The 18,338-nt window shown below is 43.2% G+C and overlaps 1 protein-coding gene across 1 annotated transcript in view; it reads right to left on the bottom strand.

Moving 5' to 3' along the window:
• LOC138283296 (uromodulin-like) overlaps nt 1-15,863 on the bottom strand; it is a 451,356-nt gene extending 435,493 nt beyond the window's left edge. The window contains exon 1 of the mRNA XM_069221317.1: nt 15,743-15,863. The gene's annotated coding sequence lies outside the window, so the exon portion shown is untranslated. The remainder of the gene's footprint in view (nt 1-15,742) is intronic.
• Nucleotides 15,864-18,338: the final 2,475 nt, after the last annotated feature.

The raw sequence follows: 18,338 nt of genomic DNA, 5'->3' as shown, positions 1-18,338 counted from the left end.
TCTTGGACCAGCACATTAAGAACCATAGTGAAAGCAGTTGCCAAGAATGTTTTTATTAATCAAGAAATAAATTCGGAGGTTCCAGTATGATCAGATACCTTTGTAGTTGTGACCATAAACAATGCCGACTAGCAATCTGGCTTGATTATTCCCATGAACCATTGAGTAGCTCCTGGGAAAACAAAGAGTTTGCGTTCAGAGGGAGTATGATTGCAAAGCTGACACTTTGATGGAAGGGCACTACCAGAAGTGGAGCCTAATATGACTCAGTGTGAGAAACCTCACTTGGCCCAGACACGGAAAGGAGCAACAGATTGATAGCACTTTCTTGATTCTGTGGGAGGTGGTGCAAGGCTGCTATTAGTTGGTGAAGTGCTTTGTCTGGTCATACAAATGAGACTTCTCAATGCTAACTTTACTTTACCCCCTCAGCTGACGTTTTACTTTACAGAGGGAAAAAACAATATTCAGCCACACAAATTTGAGCAATAACTCGTCTGTGATGCCCTTAGATGTCCACGGCTGCACATATGCTACACTGAATGGATCTGCGTGCCAACAAGTATGGTTAATCCACTGAACCCTGTTTGTGATAATAATTGGGGATTGTAATTCTTTCCCATGAATGAGGAATTCTCAGTAAGTGCAGGTCATAAACTTGTCTTGATTAAGTACCTGCCCTTTGTATGGTTTAGCGAGGTCTTTGGATTGACCCAGCCCAGGTCGGCAATGCCCTGGTGGAGCACCGAGAAGATTATCAAACTTGAAGATCTAGAGAAAGTTGAAGTTGTTACAAGGTTTCTGTAGGTGAACCTGCGGAAATATTAATAATGGTGATGCAGACACAGTGACTGATGGTGCCACATCCCAGGCAGAACCTAAGGTACGGATTCAACCCTCCCCTTGTGAATCTTGGCCATCAGAGTGGTCCATGGCCAGAGGTGCTTGGGTGAGTTCTGGTTATGGAGCAGGCTCCTCCACCCTGGAGGACCCAACCACCACATGAAGGCCTGGGTGTGTGACCCGCCCGGAACCTCTGGGAGGGGCAGTATGCAAGAAATAGCCCTCCCAAAATGGAACTCATACTCACCCAGCAAGTGCCTGGGGTCACTGAATGGCCCTGCTTTTCCAGGCTGGAACCCCCTAAAGGACCTGCAAACTAGCCCCAATCAAACCTGATCTTGTCCTGTTCCAGTTTTGCATGACTAAGTAGTGGCTTGTATTAGACAGCGGGGAGCAGGGAGGAGAATGAACTGGTGTCATGAGGAAAGCCTGGTGCTTCTTGATGGAGGTGCTGTGACCCTCAAAGCCAGTATGAACTGCTTCGAGGGATGGGAGGAGAAGCTGTCCTAGCTGCTTGAGCTTCCACATGTGTACAGGAAGTGGATGAGTCACTTGGCTCTTTTCCACTCTGTTCCTCCCACCAGGGCAAGTGGGACCCTAGCAAGCCAAAATGGCTCAGGGTTACATAAGATGAGGTCTCTTGATGTGCAGGAGTGGAGCTCTGGTTCCTATTGGCCCGATGGGTGGTGGATGGCTGATGTTCAGGCGGGGCAACACTCCTTCTTTGCCAAGTATCTGGTGGCCTGGCCAAGTGTGGGGTTTCAACACTACTGCAGCCCTGTCCGGGAGGGCCAGTGGTGGAGCTGCCTGCCGCCATTGGAGCCTCTCACTTGCCCACCTGGTGTGAATTCGAGATAGGGCTCCTGGGCCGAGCGTGTGGAGCTGTCTTTAAATCATGGAAGCCAATTTCTGAAGGGGAAGCCTGACCAGGTGCTAGGCTGTCTCAGCGCCTGGTCATTGGATGGCCAGCGCTGACATCCGCCTGCCTCTTCTGCACTCACAAGTGAGCAAACATTGCAAAAGATGCTTGTGACTATTGGTGGTGGATTAATCCGCTTGTCCATTATGAAGTACACAGCTAGCTGTGAGAATTAGTGTGAACTGCAGAATGTATTGATCATCAACACCTCAAACATACCATGCAGCCCTGGGTTCCTCATGGGGCTATGTCTGTTTGAGGGTTGCTTGAAGATCAATTGCACTTTGTCTCTCCCAGGGCACAGCTGGGGCTGTCACAGCAGGATCTGGTCCCTTTGTCCTCCCAAGGATCCCTGGCTCCCCCATGGTTACAAATAAAGTATGCCATTGGTGCACCTGGCCTTCTCCACCTAGGAGGGGCAGGTGGGTGCCCAGTCTGCACCAGGCCGAAATACCCTGAGTGCCTGGCTGTATGCTGCCTGTGGCTATCTGCGGTGTCTCACAACAGCCTGCATGCACTACCTCCGGTGTCCACTTCCATGGCTGGGGGCAGGGAAGTCCATGTTCCTGCACACGAGTGCTGGTTTCCATTGTGGCCCCATAGGCTTTGATCTCCAATGTGGGAAAGGGTGTGTTCCTGTGACCTCCATGTGTGAAAAATGACCCTTCCCCTTCTGCAGCCCAGGGAATTGGTCTGGCTCCCCCATGCTTTAGCATTCAACTATGACCTCAGATCAGACACGGTGACCCTCTACATTTAAGCACATTACTAAGTGTAATAAAATAAATTAACCAGGATTCTCTCAATAACAGTGAGTGAAGAGGTACGAGCACAGTGTTGAATCCCTGCCTGGCCATGGATGTGGAAATGTAGTGCAGAGAAGACTGATGGTGTTGCTCAGGGGCCAAGTCCTTCTGATTGAGGCTCACCATAGGACCTCTGCCTGGGTGCACCTGGCACCGACAGGGTGCATTTTCTCAGTGGCGGTACACCACAACTAACTCTGAGTCAGCTGGGAAGGCTTTGAGATGGAAGATTGCTCTTCACTCTGGTGGAGAGTGTTACAGACCCCTGATAGCAGCTTTGTCATGTCTATCAGGCTGAGGGTGAGTGACCAACTTCATGCCCTTCCTCTGCAACTGATCAGATCCCTCCTAGGGTACACCGGGGTGGACAAGCCTTCATATTTATGACACGCGCGGCTAGGGTGAGCTGTGCTGAGTGCATCCCACCTGACTTGCATTGCTGGGTGGAGGTGCCCATGCCAGGCACCAATGGTGTACAGTGAAGTTGGTTATCCACCTGACCCAGTGTTGATCCAAACCCTGTAGTGCTGTGAAGGTGAGGGCCGGTGAGTGCCAGCCGAGGTGGGATCTCACCACAACCTTGCAGCAGGCACACCACTGGCCCATTTCATCCACTCTGTCAGGGAGATCGAGCATGATGAGCATTTGTGATAAGACCCAAAAGATGATGAACTATTCCCGGGCAGAGCAAATCCAGAGAAAACTCTGGTGGAGGTCTATAGCGTTCCTGATGCACAAATTAGTCATCCAACCTGGGTATAAGGGCAAAGACTAATCTAACCATCTTGTAGCTGTGTCCCTGTGACGTTATTTTAAGGATAGCTGGGCCTTCATGTGGAGGAGGGAAGGCCCCTTTTCTGTTCCACACAGTGGTGGTGCACAAGAGCCTTCCACAGTCTCCAGCCACCATGTTCAGTGTATGGACTGTCACCCCAGACCTTTGGCTTAGGGTTCCTCAGGTTAGCGCCTTCCGCCTTCCTGGGGCTTCAGCCTGGGGATTTAAGGAGGGCTAATCCTCCAGCCAACCCTATTTTCACCTTGGGCCTGCCGGGGAAGCCATTTTTCTTCAATTATTAACCCCACACGGAGTGGAGGCTTACCTACTCAGGGGGACACACAAGTCAGGGTTAGCTGCTACTGCTGGCTAGTAATCAAGGAGCCCAGGCTGAAGCTAATAATGAGGACAGCATTCAAGAAGCTCTTTCCTAGAGCCATCCACCATGTTCTTGCTTCCAAACGACTCTGTTAGTGCCTTTTCCGGCCATCCTGCTGACCTGCAAGGGAACGTTCCCTCATTTCTTGCACCTAGTGGCTCATGGCAGGAGAGGAGGCATCCATGCTGCACTGCCCATGGTCATGGCAACCTCAGAAGGGCCTGCACCCAATCCCTTCTGCCAGCTCAGTGCCAGAGGGATCCCATGAATTGAGACAAAAGCTTGCCTCCGAGGAGCAGGGAGGTATTTGTTGAACTGGATCCCCTTGACTTGCCCAAGGATGAAGCAGAGGGTATTCCTGAATGTTATGAAGCATTTATAGCTGCCCTGCTGTCATCTTCATGTTTACTGACAGGGAGGGACTGGCCATTTATCCCATTTAGAATTTCCACGGAGCCTGGAGCAGTTGGGTGTATTTGGGGCAGTTTTAACTTCAATGTCATGAGACAATGTGTCTCAAAGACAAGGTACAATATAAGCATTACAAATTACTGTAAAAATATGGCACTGACGAGTTCTATAGCAGAATTTATAAAACTACGACGGTTTATTACAAAAATTCAAAAGATAAAATACAGAGTAATAGAATGAAACAATTGCTGAGTTACATAGAATTCAGTCACACTAAGGCATTAGTGCTGAATTACACAGAATAGTGACAAAATCAAAAAATGCTAAGCCCCAAATGTGCAGCACAATCAGTAAGAAAATGGACACCAATCCTAGAAAAAACCCAAAAAGGTGTGGCTCATCCCCAAATCTGGGGGTTTATTTAGCATATTTCTCGATAGAGGAGTATGAAAACTACAAAGTCACTGTGGTGTTAGTGAAAAAATAAATTTTCAACAAATCAAAATACAGTCTTTAAAATCGTCATACAGCCCTACAACCTAAGCACTTAGCCCGCTACATGAATGTTGATTCAGCTCTACTGACCTAATGCCACCTGGAGGTGTCAGAACAAACTAGTTACATAAACAACAATGAACCATTGTGAACAAATGTAATATTTAACAATCAATAAAATCCTTGAAAGCATGTTACAGTAGTGGGCCTGTACTAGGGGCCCTTTGTCCAGAAATAAACAAATACACATGTTGTTGGCTACGTGTAGCCGAAAAATAAAGCATGAAAACTATGTGCCATCTATTTTGAACAAGAATGCGTCGAAGTCTGATTGAAGCCTAGTTAGCAGAAGCCAGAAAAACAAACTTTATTGGGACATAGCAAAATTGTTACAATGTCAATAGTGTCATATTAACAAATACTTGTGAATTTTGGTGTAAATTAATATTCTGCCCATTATTAACATTGTATGTTTTTGATTAATGCCGAAAAGCTTTCTCAGGAGGACTTTTTGGAGAATGCTCTTGTCTCTGACTTTTTCCAGCTTCCTTGGCAAATCTCATCAGGTGCTGTAGACTTTTCAAGAGAGACAGAGAGAGACAGGGAGAGGTGGGAGACGAGGGAGTGGAGGGAGAAAATCTGAGAATGGAGAGAGTGAGTAAGAGGGGAGGAAGGGAGGAAGGGAGCGTGGCTGGGTATAGAATTTTTGCCAAGTACAACTGAGTGCTGTTTCCCTGAAAATGTTGCTCAGTACTATTTGGTCCTCAGAGCAAATTGTTTTCTTCAGCATTTGTGCTTGCATGAGAGAGAATTACAACAACAGATACTTAAACTGTGAGTATTGTTCACATTTAACTGGGATGACTGAAAACGAGCTAACAGATTACACCAGAGATCGAATAGTAAAGTGCACAATTTCTGCATTGTCCTGCATTCTCCTGAAAAAGGGCACCATGACATTAAATGCACAGAGCTAATAACTGCATGAAGATCGTAGACTATTCAAAGATAGGAATTGTGTAGCAAATTCATAGTAACAATGACATAAATAATTATCACTTGTAATCCTCCTATTAAAAGGTTTCGAACATGACTGCAAATGCCGGAATAGAAACAAGAAAAATGGAGTGGATGGGTTGCTTCCACACAGAACTTGAAAGTTTTAGACCTCTGGAATCACATCAGGATCTTTGTAAATGCAGTTTGGAAAGCATATCAGTGTAGTGTGGCAATGTATTTAAACTTGACTTGCTAGATTAAATCTCTTCCTTTACCTTATAAATGTATTGCCATTTTCTGGTCCAGACAGTTGTGGAATCTGATGTTTTTTTTGTACGACAGTCAGAAAGCTGCAGCACAGATGGCCCTTGCATCTTAACCCCTTAGCTGGTGGCCTCCCACCCTTCAGTGCTGAGCCCTTTTTTGGCTATTTGGGGTAGTTTGCGCTTAGGCCTTCATAACGTTTTGTCCACATAAGCTATCCACCCCAAATTTGTGTCCTTTTTTCCAACAAACTAGGGATTCTAAAGGTATCCAGATTTTGTGGGTTCTCCTCGAGGAGACTAAGAAGTTAGCCAAAACACAGCTAAGATGTTGTTTTGTTTTTTCTGAAAAATGGGAAAAAAGGGCTGCATAAGAAAGCAAGTGTTTTTTCCCCTGAAAATGGCATCAACAAAGGGTTTGCAGTGCTAAAATCAACGTCTGCCCAGCTTTCAGGAACAGGCAGACTTGAATCAGAAAACCACATTTTCAACACAATGTTGGCATTTTAGTGGGACATACCCAATCTTTACTATTATGTGTGCTCTTAGCCTCCTTCCAGTTAGTGACAGAAATGGGTGTGAAACCAATGCTGGATCCTGGACAGCTAAACATTTCTGAAAAGTAGACACAATTTTGAATTCTGGCAGGGGTCATTTGTGTAGATCCTACAAGGTTTTGCTACAGAAAATAACAGCTGAAATAACAAAAAGTTTGAAATTGAGGTAAAAAAACAGCCATTTCTCTACACGTTTCACTCTGCAACTTTTTCCTGCAATGTCATATGTTCAAAAGTAATATACTGTTACGTCTTCTGGACTCTTCTGGTTGCGAGGATATATAGGGCTTGTAGGTTCATCAAGAACCCTGGGTACTTAGAGCCAATGAAGGAGCTGCACCTTGCAATAGGTTTTGATTGTATACGTGGTGTACAATTCATTTGATGAAATAAAAAAAGTGAAAAATAGGTATCAAGGAAACCTTTGTATTTCCAAAATAGGCACAATATAAGGTGTTGAGAAGCAGGAGTTATTTGCACATCTCTGAATTCTGGGGTGCCCATCCTAGCATTGGCTAGTGAATTACAGGGCATTTCTCAAATAGACGTCTTTTTTACACACTGTCTTACATTAGGAGGGAAAAAATGTAGATACAGACAAGGGGTAATAACACTTGTTCAGCTATTCTGTGTTCCCCCAAGTCCTCAGATAGAAATGGTACCTCACTTGCGTGGGTACGTCTAATGCCCACGACAGGAAACGCAACAGGGACACATCACATTTTTACATTGAAATCTAACGTGTTTTTTGGAAAGTGCCTAGCTGTGGATTTTGGCTACTAGCTCAGCCGGCACCTAGGGAAACCTAACAAACCTGTGCATGTTTGAAAGCTAGACACCTGGGTGAATCCAGAATGGGGTGACTTGTGGGGCTCTCACCAGGTTCTGTTACCCAGAATCCTTTACAAATCTCAAAATTTGGCAAAAAACACATTTCCCTCAGATTTCGGTGCTGCAAAGTTCTGGAATGTTAGAGGAGCTGCAAACTTCCTTCCACCCAGCATTCCCTCATGTCTCCCAATAAAAATGGTACCTCACTTGTGTGGATAAGCCTAGTGCCCACAACAGGAAATGCCCCAAAACACAACGTGAACACATCAAATTTTTCCAATGAAAATGGATGTGTTTTTTGCAAAGTGCCTAGCAGTGGATTTTAGCCTCTAGTGCAGCCGGCACCTAGCAAATCTATATATTTTTGGAAACTAGACACCCAGGGGAATTCAGTATGGGGTGACTTGTGCGGCTCTCGTCAGGTTCTGTTACCCAGAATCCTTTGCCAACCTCAAAATGTGGCAAAAAAACACTTTTTCCTCACATTTCGGTGATGGAAAGTTCTGGAATCTGAGAGGAGTCACAAATCACCAAGTCTTCCGATAAAAATGGTACCTCACTTGTGTGGGTAGGCCTAGTGCCTGCTACAGGAAACACCCCAAAACGCAACACGGACACATCAAATTTTTACATTGAAAACTGGTGTGTTTTTTGGAAAGTGTCTAGCAGTTGATTCTGGTCTCTAGCTCAGCCGATACATAGGAAACCTACCAAACCTGTGCATTTTTTAAAAACTAGGCACCTATGGGAACCCAGGATGGGGTAACTTGTGGTGCTCTCCCCAGGTTCTGTTACCTAGAACCCTTTGCAAACCTCAGTATTTGGCAAAAAAAGACACTTTTTCCTCACATTTCGGTGATAGAAAGTTCTGGAATCTGAGAGGAGCCACAAATTTCCTTCTACCCAGCATTCCCCCAAGTCTCCAGATAGAAATGGTACCTCACTTGTGTGGGTAGGCCTAGTGCCCACGTCACGAATAGATCACACAATGGTCAATGTTGGTCCTTCCATGAGGACAACCGCTGACCCTGGGGTGATCCATTCCTGATGCAAACACTAGGTACAGGCACTCAAGTGGGGTAGCGTTTTTATGAGGACAGGTGGGGAAGCACTGGGTGGTAGGAACTTTGTGGAACCCAGCATATTCCTATAGTTTGTGTGACAGAAATGCAAGAAAAAATTTAGTTTTTATTCAACATTTCACCTTTGCAGGGTATTCTGGGTGAAAAAACTTTGGGGAATCCACACAAGTCACACCTTTCTGGACTCCCCCGGATGCCTAGTTTCAAGAACTGTCTGGGTTTGGTGGTTTTCCCTATATGGCCAACCTGGTTTTATAAGGCAGGTGCTTGCCTTACAAAACCAGGTTGTTTTGTGATAGATAATTTTGATGTCTCCACAATATGATTTGGGCAGTGGAATTTGGGGCTGAACTAAATTGGGGTGCTACAAAGAGAGCACTCTCTCTGTACTTGCCGCCGCATGCACCTGTTCTCTGGGTTTGGCTACCGCGCTATTGGCCCGCTGCACAGACTGTGCTTGCGAAGGGACAGCAGGACTGTACTCATCACCTCCCTCATAATCAATGGAAGAGGAGTTCTCGAATGGGTCTCCTCCGACTGAAAAATCACTCCAGAAGTCTGTGCCATTGTCCTGTCCCTCAGTTACTGTCTCAGAATCTACTGTCTCAGTCTCTGATTCTACGTCAGAGCTGTCCTCTATAACCTGAGTAAGGGCTTGAGCAGCAGTCATCCAACGAGATGCCATCTCAGCTACTGGCTAAACTGTTGCTCTAAAACACTAGCCTACGTAGTCAGTCACAAAATTGCTGCTGGGTGTGTGTTGATTCGTGCAACAGTAGAGGTCACCTTACCTTCGCTTCTTCCCTCAATCAGCACGTTGCTTCAAGGCACTCAAAAAAAGACACACTATTTCTTCACCTTGTCACATATCAATTGTCACAGTCTTTAGCGCCTCTAGCTCCCAGTCCAACAATCATTATTGGTGTTCACACGCCCATGACCTCCTTCACCCAGCAAAAGTGCCCTTCATCTCTCCATAGCCCCCCGCACATACATATCATTTGTATTATAGCGCAGATAATGGCTGACTTTACTAATCTACTCAGCTATTTACATAAAATACAAATCTGATCTTTACAGTAGGCATATAAAACGTCTGCGCTACTTTATGGCATCAAAATTGCCACTAGACAAAAGTCAGGTCCGTTAAATTTGTTTATTTATTTATATATATATATATATACACACACACACATACATATATATATATATATATATATATATACATTTATGTTTTTATTTAAAAATATTTGGTATGTATATATAGAGAGAGAGTGAGGGAGAAAGAGAGAGAGAGGGAGATCACTTTTATTTGCGGGTGTGGTTTTCCTGGTGGCCGACACGCGTTGAGAAAAGTGATTGCTATCTATCTATCTATCTATCTATCTATCTATCTATCTATCTATCTATCTATCTATCTATCTATCTATCTATCTATCAATGTACATATCTATACATAGATATATACATCTATATAGATAGACATATCTATCTATATGGATAGATATATCTACATAGCTATGTCTATATATATATATCGCTGGCATCACAAAAGGGCGGGTGGGAAGCGTGGGAGACACGGAAGATCTTCGGTGTCTCCCTGCGTTTTCTTAAATTAAAAGAAATCCTCAGGTGCAACGCAGCCAAGGATCTTTTAATCACCTCCCTGGTGTCGGCAACTGGTCGCGATCCGCACCAGGGTGGTAGTGCAGGTGTCAGTCAGTGGCCGACGCCCGCACTGAAGTGGTTGAAGCCCAACTAGCTGCACATCTACAGTACGCCACTGAAGGTGATCTTTTCATTATCAATTGTTTTGTACTCATAGCACACACATTTTTCTAAGCGTGTATTTTTCATTTTAGAGTGACCATAGCTAATGTTGGCCTGTATTTTTAGATGCCTTAATTCTGTTTACCATCTTTTTTCATATCTCACGACTTTCTTTATTCCTGGAGAAGTTAAGTCCATGCTTACAGCATAAAATGTGCCCTGGTGTTCTGTTCTTCAGTGAAATGCTTTCTCTTATACAATCCTTGTAGAATGTGCTAAAGATCTCTTGTGATGCTCCTGCAATGTACAGCTTGGTCAAATGTATCCTTTTATGTTGCAGAGAACACAAAGGGCCTGATTTAGAGTTTGGCGGATGGGTTACTCTTATGACGGCCATCTCATCAGCTGTATTACAATTTGATTTCAATAGGATGTAATGGAGTCGAAATATAGTGGATGGGATATCCGTCAAATTTGTGACTGTTAGACCTGACTACCTTGGTGTGGTCTCCCCTAACTTTTTGCCTCTTCTTCCCAGGTTGTTGACTGTGTGCTGGACTCTGTTTTTGCTATTTTTGTTACCCTGGGCACTTTACCACTACTGGCCAGTGCTAAAGTGAAAGTGCTCCCTATGTGAAATTGTATGTATGATTGGCTTTTCCCTGATTGGCATATTTGATTTACAAGTAAGTCCCTAGTAAAGTACACTAGAGGTGCATAGGTCCTGTGAATCAAATGATACTAGTGGGCCTGCAGCACTGATTGTGCCATTCACATGAGTAGGCCTGTAAACATGTCTCAGACCTGCCACTGCAGTGTCTGTGTGTGCAGTTTTGCACTGCCTATTCGACCTGGCAAGTGTACTCACTTGCCAGGACCAAACCGCCCCTTTTAATACATACAAAGCACCCCTAAGGTAGGCCCTAGTTAGCCTCACGGGCAAGGTGCAGTGTATGTTAAAGGTGGGACATGTACTTGTGTGGTTTACATGTCCTAACAGTGAAATACTGCTAAATTCAGTCTTCACTGTTGCAAGTCCTATCCCTCTCATAGGTTAACATGGGGGCTTCCTTTAAATATACTTAAAGTGCAGTTTCCCTTTGAGATAAGATAGAAATTTGGAGTGTCTGGTCTCTGAACTCAAATTTTAAAAATATATCTGTTAGTGAAGTTGGTTTTTAGATTGTTAGTTTGAAAATACCACTTTTAGAAAGTAGGCATTTTCTTGCTTAAACCATTCTGTGCCTCTGTCTGTTTGTGGATTCCCTGTCAGGGTCAAACTGATAGTTGGGCTGTTTGTGAATCTCCTCTAGACAGTGACACAAAGGGAGCTGGGATGTAGCCTGCATATCCTAATGGACCATCAGAGCTAGAGTGGAGGAAGGAGTGGTCACTTACACCTGAATGGGCTGTGCCTACCCTCACACAATGCAGTCTCCATCCCCCTGGTGTGTGTCTGGGGTCTGGCCTGGGGAAGGCAGGATCCTGTAAACAACAGAGACTTTTCTTTGAAGTTTGTCTACTTCAAAGGCAAAAAGGGGTATAAGTAAAGGACCCAAAACTTCAGACTTTAGATTTTCTTCAAGATCACTTCTGGAACCAAAAGGAACCTTTGCCAAGGAGAAGAACTGAAGAGCTGAGGAGAGGTGCTGCCACTGCCTGTGAAAGGGGACAAAGACTGGGCTTTGCATTCATGCTTGAGAAGAATCTCCAAGGGCTTGAACTGAGCTTGCCTCCTGTTTTAAAGTCTCAGGGACATCAAACACTTCCTCTGCCAGCACCTGGACTCTCTGCTGAGAGTCCTGCCCTGCCAAGTGGTGCCCCACCTAGTCTCTGGGCCCTTGAAAGGTGAAGTTGACAGAAGAAGGACTGAAATCCACACACAGAACTCTGTGCGTGGAAATTTTGGATGCACCACCTGCAACGCGGATGGGAAACCAATGCATCGTGGCTGAAGAAACGACGCAACATCTGCTTGCAGCTGCTGATAACGACGCAAACCCCATTCAGCGTGGTTTTCTAACACCGTGCAAATGGATTTGTCATGCATCACCGCTGGGCGTCGAAGTCAATGTGAACTTGCGTGGATCCAAGGTGCCCTTTCTGGGAATCAACGCATCGCTCTCTTGAGTGGGAGAAAAACAGCGCATCGACTACCCAACCGGAGAAGAAACGATGCACTGCCTCACTTGCGAGTAAGGAATTGACACATCGCTGACTTTTCCGATGCACGCTTGCCCGCGCGGCTTTATTTTTTATGCAAACCAGGTACTCTGTGTAAAATCAACGTTTCCATTGTTTTCTGTGGAGTAAGACTCTTCTTCTTTTGAAAGTTCATATTTTGACTTGCATATGTTGGATTTTTTGTCAATTTGGTCTTGTTTGATTTAGATAAATATTGCATATTTTTCTAAACTGATGTGGTGTCCATTTTGTAGTGTCTTCACTGTATTACTGTGTGTGTTGGTACAAATACTTTACAGGTTGCTTCTGGGTTAAGCCTTTATGCTCATGCCAAGCTACCAGGGGGGTGAGTTGGGGTTAACCTGGTGTGTTTCTCCTTTGCCCTGACTAGCGTGAGGGTTGTTACTTGGACAGGGTGTATCCTGACTGCCAACCAAAGCCCTTGTTTCTAACAGTGACGTACTAAGCCCATCCACCACACTCTAAATCGGCTCCTAAGTTTGAAGGACGTTTAGAGTAGCCTCATTGTGTAGTCGCTTTAAAAAATAATTACTTTGATTATCCGCTTCTGTTTTACCCTGAATTATCTATTATATGAGACCATGTAGAGGTGTATCAAATGTTAAAACTGGGTGAATTAAGCTAATATTGAGTAGGCAAGAGTTCGGATACCTTTCTAATGCCTTTCAGGACTCTGCTTTCCTGACTTACTAGCAGAAGACCTTTGCTGACTTAGCAGAGTAGAATACGCTCATTATGGGAGAACTGATTTGCTTTACTTTCCTTCCTGAGGCAACTTTGTAATAGTTTGTCTTTGCTTACATAACTTAGAATTCCTTTGAATTATACATTGACTAATGCATTCATATATTGATTTATAACAAATACATAATCTGAATTTGTAACTTTGCCACTCCTTAAATAAACCTTAATTGTTTGAAACATAACCACTCTGTCTTCCTGGTGGAACCTAATATGTTTCATGTTATTGAAGTGTATTGAAGTTTGACATTTAGCCTCAATCGACCTAAACATTAATTGGAGAGCACTTTGAGAACCTGAATTTGCACCAGAATTTGTATGAATAAAAGTGCTCCATCACCACCTGCCCACAGGAGATGGCATGCATGCCAGAGATTGCACTTCATCATTCTCAGTTTTTATATTACTGTCAAAATGAAAACATACATTCATACTGACACGAAAGGCATGGATATGTAGTGCAGAAAAATGAAATTTTCTCAATATGGGAACTACCTGGGATTTTTTCGATAGCTATAGTGAATCGCATGTGAACTCTGAAATAAGAGTCCATTTTTTGTACAGTGAGACCAGGACCTTATGGATGTGCATTGGCCTCTGTAGCAGGTGCTCCAAACACTAAGGGCCTCATTTACAGGACGTATTGCTGCATTGCGGCACAGATGGGTCCAAAATACTTGAACTGCAGCAAAAAAGCTTGTAATGCTATGTATGCGTAGTATTTACAGTATGGAGCACCATGGCCTAGGGTCCCTGGATGTGTCAGCAATACTGACACATCAGAGGGAAGGATGCAGCAACGCATCCACTTAAAAAGTAATGCATTGCTGCAGTTGAGGTCAGTACTGATGCAACTTTGGCAATGCATCAAAAATCTGAGGCGATGCCTCAGTTCAGATTGACACAAGGAGACTAATATGTGAGGACCAATGTAAAAGACTGTCAAATTGTGAAATGTCACCATTCACACTTTTACATTGGTCCTGGGTGTAAGAGATAATGTACGCAGTTTGTCGATGTGTCATGTTACAGTGGGCATACTGTACTTATGTGTATGTAGAAACCTGAGTATGTGTGACATAGTGAGTGTAAGTATAATGTAAGTGATTACAAGTATATGTTGGAATGTGAAGTGGCAATACATGTATTACCTTTACAAAAAGTACACAATGTTGCACAGCCTTGCTTCAGTGGATGATGGAATCATAAGTTCCACGCTCCCAGGTTGGTCAAGAGGTCTTACAACATGGTTTTCACATGTGTAGACCTACTAAAACTAGTAGGGATGTGAAAAACAGACATCCTCCAGGGTGTGAAGTGACTTCAAATGGTCAGATTCCTGTTTTAAAGCCACTATGTCAGTCCTTTCGCCTGGGTTTTGGAGGAGTAGGAATTCTGACCCATTGCAGGCTATGTGTGACGCATCTTGAAAGTCTTGTAAACATCACAGCATCAGATGTAAGTGACTTTTTTGGCAGAACAACCACTCTGCATACGTTAAAATCAGAGTAATGCAGCGGGATCCCGCACAGGTTTTTTTTTTAAGCAGGGCTAGGAAAACTGATGCATTTGGCCAAATACATCACGTTGTAAATATGGAGCTAACATAGCACCACAATGTACAAAAATGATGCAACAGCAGCACAAGCTCCTTGCAAATAAGCACCTCGACCTGTTAGACCACTTTGGAGATTTCTAAATCCCTCCTGGTCTTCTGAGAAACTGGTAAGATTAAATCCTGTACCAGCTAACTTTGTTTGACATCAACGCCTAAAGACACACTTATATATTAAATATGCACTTAATCATTGAGTCCATTTTCAAGTAGTAACACTGATCAGAAACGAGTTAATGAGAAAGGTCTTTGGGAGGCTAACCCTGTGTTCAACCAATCCTATGTTCAATCGTTTTAGTTAGAGGTGATGGAAATTGTGTTTAATAAAAAGTTAGAAAAAACGCGCAAGAAGGGATTCATCTATACTCCAAGCGTTCCAACCACATAATTAATTGCCATTAATTGAAACTGCTTTTGAATCACATAATCTGTTAATAGTTTGGACAGATTAAATATAGAATAGTTTTTCAGAGTGCAGCTAAATTGTTTCTCTTAAAAAACGTTTTCAAGGCTATTCATGATTTCCACATTTTGAGTGAGAAATGCAATTTGTGTTATATGATCCACAAGGACTTTCTGATGTAGTTTAGTTACCGAATACATGAAACGTCTCAGAAATGAAATGTATTGATGGTTTTAGACATGCTTCAAAATCCTGAAGTGGGCACAGTAAAGAGTTTGTGGTCTCGTACACTGTGAACTATGTTAATAATTATTGGATAAAAGCATTTTGGGCATACTACATGAAAATGCATCTAATAAACAAATACATTCGATCATATAATGTATCCCACGAGATTAAACACCATTTAAGATTTTACATCCGAATAGAACATCTGATGAGAGAATGTGTCACATTAAACTACATTTCAGGACAGATATGTCGTATGATATTTTATCTTTTCAGACAATACGTTGACTCACACCTCACCCAATAGGTCCCAGCTCAGGTCACGTCCAATAAGCTAAAACATTCCACTATGTATTATTTTGGAACAGGTAATGCGTGCCATCATCTGATCAACACAAGAAATAAAGTGTTGTTACTCACAGTGTACTGTTTTGGGGGAGTTTCCATACAGATCTCTCTTGACGTCTGCAGGAATCTTCCTTCTCTTAATCCACGAGATACTCTATAAGAAGCGTTCTCTGCACATGCACTGTTTTTATGAACTGAAAATTAACCGGAAGAGGAGGCAGTAGCTTTTTGGAGCAGTTAGGCAAGGGGCGTGTTTGAACTTAGCACATACTTCTGTCATTTTCAGTGGAATTTGACATTTGAATTTGAGTTTGACACTGGTGTTCCCACACTGTGATATAACTGGAGGGCTCTGGAAAGACTAGTCTTCAAAGAGGAGTGAGGGATGGTGTACGTGGCCGGAGTATAGACTACAGGTAGCAGCAGCATTGCTCCTGAAAGAGTGTTCTCAGGCTCCACGTGAAATGTGTTTTAGGACTGCCAGACGGGATTGACCTGGCAAGTATTGGTGCATGTCATTATTTACTGCTTAGAGACGGGAATTGAAAGACTTTCCTAAGACTCTCATCACGGCCAGCGAACTGAACCTGCCCAAACCTGAATCACCCATTAAGTATTTGGACATTCAACAAACCCTTCAACGTCATAAACGCCTGAGTGCCAGAGGCTCATCAATAGCGTATTTGGAGTAAGTAGTCAATTTCTGTCTTTGAGGAGCCATGCAGACGGGGGCATTTTAAAGACTTCACATTGCCTGCCAGCCTGTAGGGGAAGGAAAGCCCCACTTTGCCTCAATGCTTAATTTGTAAAACAATAAATCCCGAGCTCCAAAGCCCTTGGACAGCGCCATCAATATTCGGGATGAAGATATCAAGGGTGCATAGTCTCCATTTCAGTTCATTCTTCTTTTATTCACCACCAGACTCTTCCAGTCACTAGCCTCACTTTTTCGTTCTCATCCCTGCTTTCTCTGTTTGTCGCTGTTTTGTGTTTGTGTTATTCTGTTCCTCTTTCATTCACCTGTTTGTGTTTTTCTCTCTCTTGCTTTGGGTGAAAGACTACTGAGGTAAAAAAGAAGAGCCTGTCCCCATAAATGAATGCCAGCGGTCCCCTCAGGGAACCACCGGTTCAAATTGAGCCCCCTTTAAAGTACTTTCACTTTTTTTAAATAAAAATACTTTTATTCTTCCAACTATTTGCCACGCTAGGGAGAATGCCACATCGTAGATTTGTGAAATTACTGGAGGCTGGGACAGGTGGCAGCTCATTTGATATTCTACAATTGTGCGCACGGTACACGGTGCAGATGTGTTTTCTAAGATACTTTTTCTACCGCACAGAAGTGCCCGACGAACATTTACGTGCGTGAGCTAAAGGCGCTAATTACAGGCTTGCATGTTTCGATTTCATCCTAATTCAGCAAACAACGCCCAGTGCTATATAAATGTATTGTTGACAGTCCCTAGACATGCTGCACCATGGGTTTGTCAACTTCTTTTGTTAAAAAATAAGTGCATTCCTCTAATGAAAATTCGAACTCTAGAAGACGTAGCCTCACACCATGTGGACAAACTCGTACTTCCACGTTTTAGTAAAATAAAGTGCAAGCGCTCCTGGTCCTTAGTAAGTAAACTTACAAGGGGACACATATAGGTCGATAAACTTTTTGAATCGCATGGAGTATCCTAATCATGTAGTGATTACTGAACCAATAATCAACATCAATAATCAATTTTAACCACTCAAGGAACCAAAAGAAAAAACATATTAATCAGAAATAACCATCACTCATGGAAAAGGTTAATCATTTTTATTCCCTATTGATTACAATTCTAATTCAACGTTTATTTTGATTTTATTAATCAATCTTTATTAATTCATCAAAGGATGCATTTTTCTTCAAGAAAAACATAAGCAACAAATGCAAATCATAAGTCAATGAATATCAGCACTAATGGAGCAATTAAGCAATTTAATTTGTCAGTCATTTGTCACCGTCAAAGTCTACCCTGTCAGCCTACCTAACCAAGATTAGCATCAGCGTGTGGGTCTTCATGTGAAAACAATTTAGTGAAAACATCAATTTGGAAAAATCTACCTAAGGGAGAATTTCTATAAAACAGCACAGTTGGTACGTAGAAGAGAAGGCACAAAATTAGTCAATCACATTTTCATAGCTACCTACCCAAGATGGATCAGCAACAAGTCAGTCTTTGTCCCCAGGTCATCAATGGTCAGCTACGTATCAAGCTCACAGAGTGAAAGCCCAATTATCAGCACTTAGGACAGCGTCTCCTGACGTCATCGAGTTTCTCCTCTCCATTCTGCTTTCGCTCCCCTTGTCATGACTTTTTATTAGGGTCTCCCAGTCCGTCCCACTAATTGCTAATTGGTCAACCTTGTCAGAAGTTATCACTCTAACCTATAGTTTTTGTTTACCGAATCTCTATTTTTGCATAGACATCATATCCCATAAATTTGATTGGTCCTTCTTGTGATAAGAACATCATCTGGCTCTTCAGGTAACAAATTGTTGCATCTATAGTCTTTAGTCAGTGCCTCTATTGTTCAAGTCCTGGGAAAGTACATTTAGCCTACACTACACATAATTGTATCAATTTGTCTTCATCGTCTCCTGTCCGCTGGTACATTGCAAAATATTCTAGCA

This window comes from Pleurodeles waltl, chromosome 3_1 (genome assembly GCF_031143425.1).
Source record: "Pleurodeles waltl isolate 20211129_DDA chromosome 3_1, aPleWal1.hap1.20221129, whole genome shotgun sequence".
Taxonomy (NCBI): Eukaryota; Metazoa; Chordata; class Amphibia; order Caudata; family Salamandridae; genus Pleurodeles; species Pleurodeles waltl.
Note: the sequence above shows the minus strand (reverse complement) of the source record. Positions and strands in the feature narration are given on the sequence as shown.